General features: G+C 38.4%; 1 long non-coding RNA gene across 1 annotated transcript; it reads left to right on the top strand.

The window, feature by feature from the left end:
* The first annotated feature begins 445 nt into the window (after nt 1–445).
* LOC145718919 (uncharacterized) lies at nt 446–6215 on the top strand. The gene is made up of 3 exons (XR_014142088.1): nt 446–629; nt 1818–1916; nt 6002–6215. It is a non-coding gene; the product is annotated as an uncharacterized LOC145718919 (long non-coding RNA).
* The last annotated feature ends 649 nt before the right edge of the window (nt 6216–6864 follow it).

Below are 6864 nucleotides of genomic sequence, written 5' to 3'. Positions count from 1 at the left end.
TGAGCGGGAATGGGGTGCGGAGCAGAGGGAGAGGAAGAAGCAGGGAGCCCGTCTTGGGCTTGATCACCAGGACCCGAGACCACCACCCAAGCTGAAGGCAGATGCTCAACTGACTGAGCCACCCAGGTGCCCCGGTTTAGAGAAAATTTTACTTATTTATTTTTAAAGATTTAATTTATTTGTTAGAGAGAGAGAGAGTGAGAGCACGAACAGGGGGGTGAGGGGCAGAGGGAGAAGCAGACTCCCGGCTGAGCAGGGAGCCCGATGTGGGGCTCCATCCCAGGACCCTGAGATCATGACCTGAGCCGAAGGCAGATACTTAACCAACTGAGCCACCCAGGCGTCCCTAGAGAAAATTTTAGAGGAGGAAACATATATATTGTGAAAATATGCAGAAGTTCCTGTTCCTAATAAGTAAATAAAACATTGAGGTTTCTTATAAGGTCATTATTTGTTCTGTTCTAGGAGGCTAGCAGGATGTACAGTTTTTATCACAGGTGCAAGCCGTGGCATCGGCAAAGCTATCGCATTGAAAGCAGCAAGGGATGGAGCAAACATTGTCATTGCTGCGAAGACCACGCATGTAAACCCCAAACTTCCAGGCACAATCTTTACTGCTGCTGAAGAGAGTGAGTGAATGGGGTGATGCCATTTCATGAAATGTTTTAACCATGGTTTCAAAGCACAGAGAATTTGCTGGAGAGTTTAATTCTAGCTATTTGAAAGTTACTCTAAAAATAATTTTATCTGGTTAAAGAGATATTTTGTCACCTTAGGGCAGTGATTTAGGAACTGTTTTTTTTCCCAGTACTTTTGTATGATATGAGAGACTCCCCTTAAAAATCATGTCTCTTGAGGGCAGTGGTTCTTGGATCTATGCAGAGAATGGGGGAGTGGAAATGAGAGGTGGATGACGTGAACACTTTGAAAAAGTTCTCCATGTTATTTATTCTCTGTGCCATTTGAAACTCATTATCTTTATACTTCCAGTTCACAAATAATTATCAAGTGCTTCTATTCAAGGCATTGTGCTAGGCACAATATCAGGAGGGAGGGCTTAAAATTCAACTTCAGTGAATATTGCCAGTTTTGTTAGTCATGTTAATAGCATTGTGGTTATGTTAGGGGAACACATATGAGGTATTTATGAATGAGATGATGCCTGAAATTTGTTTTAAAATACACACCAGCCAAAAACAGGATTGGGGGTAGAAAAATTAAACAACTGGCAGAGCATTAACAATCATTGAAGATAGGTGATAGATTCATCGTAGTTTATTATACTATTCTTTATATTTTTGTCTATTTCTTGAATTTTTTCATAATGAAGGTTTTTTAAATTAACTTCCTTTTTTTGCTTTTTAATAGAATTTTTTTTAAATTACCTTTTTGTTTTGGTTTTTTTAAAGATTTATTTATTTATTTTAGAGAGAGAGCACGCATGTGCACTCAAGAGTGGTGGTCGGGGGGAGAATCCTCAAGCAGACTCCCTGCTGAGTACCATGACCCATGAGATCATGACCCCAGCTGAAACCAAGAGCTGGACGCTCAACTGACTGACTGAGCCACCCAGGCGCTCCTCCCCCGCTCCCCCCCCCACACTTTTTTTGTTTTTTAATAGAGTTGGTCTCTTTACTTGGAAGCTGGATATGGGTTTGTCTGTCCTACTGTAGGGTGGAGCCACTAGTAGTTATAAGAACATAGTTATTTATATTGATTTTCTGAAAATAGGGTACTTATTTCTTTTGATTCATATCAGAATGAAAAGTTTAGTATTTGAATGTCTCAGTGCTTTTTTGTTTGTTCATCCTTTGTAGTTGAAGCAGCTGGAGGAAAGGCCTTGCCGTGCACTGTTGATGTGAGAGATGAACAGCAGATCAGTAATGCAGTGGAGAAAGCAGTGGAGCGATTTGGAGGTAGTGCCTTAATTCTGAAATAATTATTGAATATTGTAACTATAATTTGAATTAAAAATTTTTTTTTAAATTTCCTGAGTCTCTGGAGTATAACCAGATATGAGTATTCACTTATGTAGAAATGCAGCTTAAAACCATCTGATGACTTTTTTATTGTTAAAAGTTATTTTGAGGGGCGCCTGGGGGGCTCAGATGGTTAAGCGTCTGCCTTCGGCTCAGGTCATGATCCCAGGGTCCTGGGATTGAGTCCCGCATCGGGCTCCCTGCTCCGCGGGAAGCCTGCTTCTCCCTCTGCCTCTCTCTCTCTCTCTCTCTGTCTCTCATGAATAAATAAATAAAATCTTTAAAAAAAAAAAAAGTTATTTTGAATAATATAGCACATCTATAAAGTTAGGCCCTTGACAATAACATATATCTAACTAGTTTCCCAGATCGCATCCTCTTGCCTCTCCTCAATTGATGTAGCCATCATTTGATGACTTTTGATATTTATTGGATTAAGTGTAGCTAACTTACTGGCATTCAGGATATTTCACATTCTGATCTCAACAGACTTTTTTTGGTTCCATCATTTTTCTATGCCCCTATATAAACACTTTATTCTTCCCCAAATAGTTTACTTCCAAATCCTTGCCTTGAAGTTTTTGCCTCTTAACTTTTTCTCTTCCCCATCCTGAGGCTTCTCCAGTGCCCACCTCTCCATCTCCAGTCCTACCTGAAATCCTCCCTTCTCTGTATCTTTTGAAATCCCACCTTTCTGTGGTTAAATCTCATCTCCTCATGAAGCCAATTTCCTCACCATGCCAACTAATCAGAAGTGTATTTTTCTTTCTCTGAATTCCAAAACATTCCTTTGATCCTTACCTTGTACTACTTTATTTTTTTTTAAAGATTTATTTTATTTTAGAGATAGAGCAGGGGAGAGCAGAGGGAGAGAATCTCAAGTAGACTCCCCACCAAGCGTGGAGCCTGACACTGAGTTCGATCTCACAACCCTGAGATCATGACCTGAGCCTAAATCAAGAGTGGGACACTTAGCCAACTGAGCCCCTCAGGTGCCTCTATTGTACTACTTTAGATCTTAGTATTTTTTTTCATCAATTAGTTCATAAACTCCTAGAAGGCAGGTGTTAGGGGTTGAGCTAAAGCTTTGATGGTATTATAGCAAGGCACCTGGCCGTGTCCAAATCCTGCCCAAACCGTTACCATGCTTCCCTGCTCCCCCCATAATATTCCAGAGACTGTATGTATGTACATGTGAAAGATATTGACCAATGGGAAGAAAGGTAATATTTTATTATTAGCATGGCTTATGCTTATAACCTTCAATGCCAAGCACTATGTTATAAAGGACTGGAGCACAGAGTTTAATTTTCAATTAAGAGGATACGTTTTCAGTACCTTTGAGGGGAAAAAAAATCTTCCAGTATATTTTGCTACTTTTTTTTAAGATTTATTTATTTGAGAGTGAGAGAGAAAGCTTGTGCTCGCGTGGACACAATGAGGAGGGACAGAGGAAGAGGGAGAGAGAAACTGAAGCAGACTCTGCGCTGAGCACACAGCCCGACACAGGCTCAATCTCATAACCCTGAGATCAGACTGAGCCAAAACCAAGTCGGATGCTCAAAGGACTTCACCACCCAGGCCCTGCCCCTGCTTTATTTGAGAGAGGCATCTGAAACACTTTTATGTTCTTGATAAATTTACAGATTGGCAGTGGAGTTACCTCTATTTTGAAGTCTTTCCTAAGATTTCCTTTCCTCCTCCTTAGTAACCACTTTGATGTATTTCAGTTTTTTTGCTTTACTTTTACCCATCAGTTTCTGCTTTCCTGGCATAATACTGCACAATGAAGAGGGAACTCTGTTAAACTACTCAGCTGCCACTCTCTCATAATTATTAAGGATGCCACCTTTATAAGAGATGATTCATAAGCTGCTCCTTTTTTTTTTCCTTTCCCTCTGTACTGTTTTTCCACAAAGAGGCCAAGCTTTTATTTTTTGTTTGTTTGGTTTTAGTTCCATACTGTGGTTCCTACTATTGTGGCCTTCTGTTTTGGAATTCTATAGGCCTTTGAATTCTGCCTTTTGGGACTTTACCTTTTCCTGATATTTCTCTCTGCTGGAGAATTGTCTTTAACAAAGTCCTGAGCAGTTGATAATGCTTTCATACCTGTACCCTCAGGGTTCTCTGCCACAGGTGCTCCCTATCACCTTGCTTTCCCTCACCTTCAGAGTTTTCCAGGCCTTGAGTAAATTATGCTATTTTGTAAACCACAGAATCATTCTTTCCTGCTAACTTTTTTTTTCTGCAGCAGGTATATATATATATGTATGTATACACACACACACACACATACACACACACCTGCTTGTGCATTATTTTTCACTATTATTCCCTGATCCATTTTAATTTGGCCCATCTGAGTTTGAAATTTTAACCTACCTCTTAATTGGAGCTATTTTTTTCTTTATCACTGGCAAGTCAAACATAATTTACCATGTCAGTATATCCTCATTTCTCATCTACTTTCTTTGCTTTTGGGCCCAGATGTTTGCTCTGCTAACATACTTGTCACTTGTTATCACATAGTGAGAGAGATGAAGTCAATAAAGTCTGAATTTGCTTAAGGAATCTATTGATTGGATCAACCCTCACTAGCTTCATCTCTCTGAAGAGGGTGATTCTACACAGGGTGGTGTATATACCCATCAGCCCAGCATCTCACTCAGACCTTCATTCAATTTGCTTTGCTTCCACGTGGCTTCTTCTTTAGTGAGTATCCTCTTTCTGGCCTCATAGGCCCTAGCAGAGTGCCTTATGTAGCATAGCCACTTGCTGATTATCTTTCAGTGATGTGGCTGAGCAGCTCATAGCTTTGTGGATTGACAAGTATGCCCTAGATTTAAAAATTCTTTTCACAGGTCTTTGCTACTTGTGAAGGCAACCATCATTATGTTCGTCCTAGAAGGTTGGTAGTCACAGGATGTAGAACTTGTCTCAGATATATGGATGACTTACTTGAGTTGAGTTTTGTTATAATGAAGCTATAAAATGTAATATAGTTGAATCCAAAGTTATTCTAAGGACACATTTTAAGAAAACACTATTAACACAGAGTTTATACAAAAGAATATAGAAACTGAGGAATGAGGATGTGATCAAGATCTTATACTGCTATATATGAAGAAAGGGTGCTTATGACTAAAATGTTTTAGTGAGTATAATAGCCTTATTTAAGCCATTATCCACATATTGTGAGAGAGGGGCATAGTAAAGAGGGTAACAAAAAATGTCTATTGCCAACAGTCTAAGCCAGCAATAGTAGAAGTTGTGATGGTTCTATTTAACTGAATATTAAGTGCCCTTTAAAAAGAATTTTGAATCATGTAGAACCAGAGAAGTGTTTAAGATATTTTTGTATTTTACTATTTTCATTTAACATTACTTAACTAAACTTGTAACTACAACTTATAACTAAGCTTGTAAACAAGATATGTTACATATAGAGGGACTGGACAGAATGTGCATAAATAATCATTATTCTAGATTAATTTTGTGTATGAATTACTGAAACAAACTTGATATACTTTGATGATTTGCCTAGAATTGAAAATTCACGCTAGGTCTTTTTTCTTTCCCCAGTTCCCAAGACCAGGAAGGACCTCTTTTATTAAAGTGAGGGTCTTAGGAGGGAGACTAGTGAGCTTGGAAGGAGGGCCTTGGAAAGATGCTAGAGAGAAGGGAAAACTTTAAGGAAGTTAACCTAAGGTTCTTGGAGACAAGGAGGGAAGACTGGGAGGTAAGAGAACAAATAGGAATGAAGCTACAAACCACTGAGGACTAAGCCTCCTTGTAGTTTCACGTGGAGCTCTGGCAATTGGCTTTCTCCATTGTGCCAGTGAAAATCATTTGGGTGTTTTGACACAGCTGTCGAGTCTTGCATTGGTATATTGTCAGTCCTATTACCTAAAAGAAGTATTTGTGAACCAACTTAGGGTTCAACCATATACACTAAATGTTTTTATTTCTTTTTGTTATAAAGTTTAAACTACATTAATGGGAAGTTGATTATTTGAAAACAGGAATTGATATTTTGGTGAATAATGCCAGTGCTATTAGCTTGACCAACACGTTGGAAACACCTACAAAGAGAATGGATTTGATGATGAATGTCAACACCAGAGGCACCTTTCTGACGTAAGTTACAGTGGTTGGGGAGAGCCTTGCAGTGTGTTCTCAGAGAACTAGTTGTAAACAGATTGGAACCAGATTAGCAATACAGTTTAAAACCTACTAAGTTGTTACAAAGGCCTAAAAGTGCTCCAAGTCAATAAATAGCATTTTAAATAGTTTTATTCAGAGCTCCTTTTCTCTGTAAATCTAATAAAGTCTAAAGTATAGCTCCAGGATTTTCAGACATTTGTATGAATAGATATATACATGCATGCCAATTCTTCTGATTATTCAAATCAGCAAGTCTTTCCTTTCTCTGAAAAACACTGGCTATAGTTATGTAAATCATAGGAAGCTCATTATGAATCACATTTTTTTTCCATTTTTATTAAGTTTTTAACTTTAATTCCAGTATAGTTAACCTAAGTGTTATATTAGTTTCAGGTGTCTATGAATCACATTTTAATGTAACAAAAGGTTAATGCTATCTTGGGGAATATCAGGGGGAATACAGAATACAGAATGAAACCAAATGTAGTCGTGATCTGTTCTGGATCAGTCAGACAGTCCACTCTTGTTTGTCCATTTTTTATCTGTTTATTTACCCTCAGGTTCTATCACTTTTTCTTTTTTCTTTTTTTCTTTTTTTATTGTTATGTTAATCCCCATACATTACATCATTAGTTTTAGATGTAGTGTTCCATGATTCATTGTTTGTGCATAACACCCAGTGCTCCATGCAGAACGTGCCCTCCTCAATACCCATTACCAG

This window comes from Leptonychotes weddellii, unplaced genomic scaffold (genome assembly GCF_054177405.1).
Source record: "Leptonychotes weddellii isolate Sample4059 unplaced genomic scaffold, ASM5417740v2 HiC_scaffold_2528, whole genome shotgun sequence".
Taxonomy (NCBI): Eukaryota; Metazoa; Chordata; class Mammalia; order Carnivora; family Phocidae; genus Leptonychotes; species Leptonychotes weddellii.
Note: the sequence above shows the minus strand (reverse complement) of the source record. Positions and strands in the feature narration are given on the sequence as shown.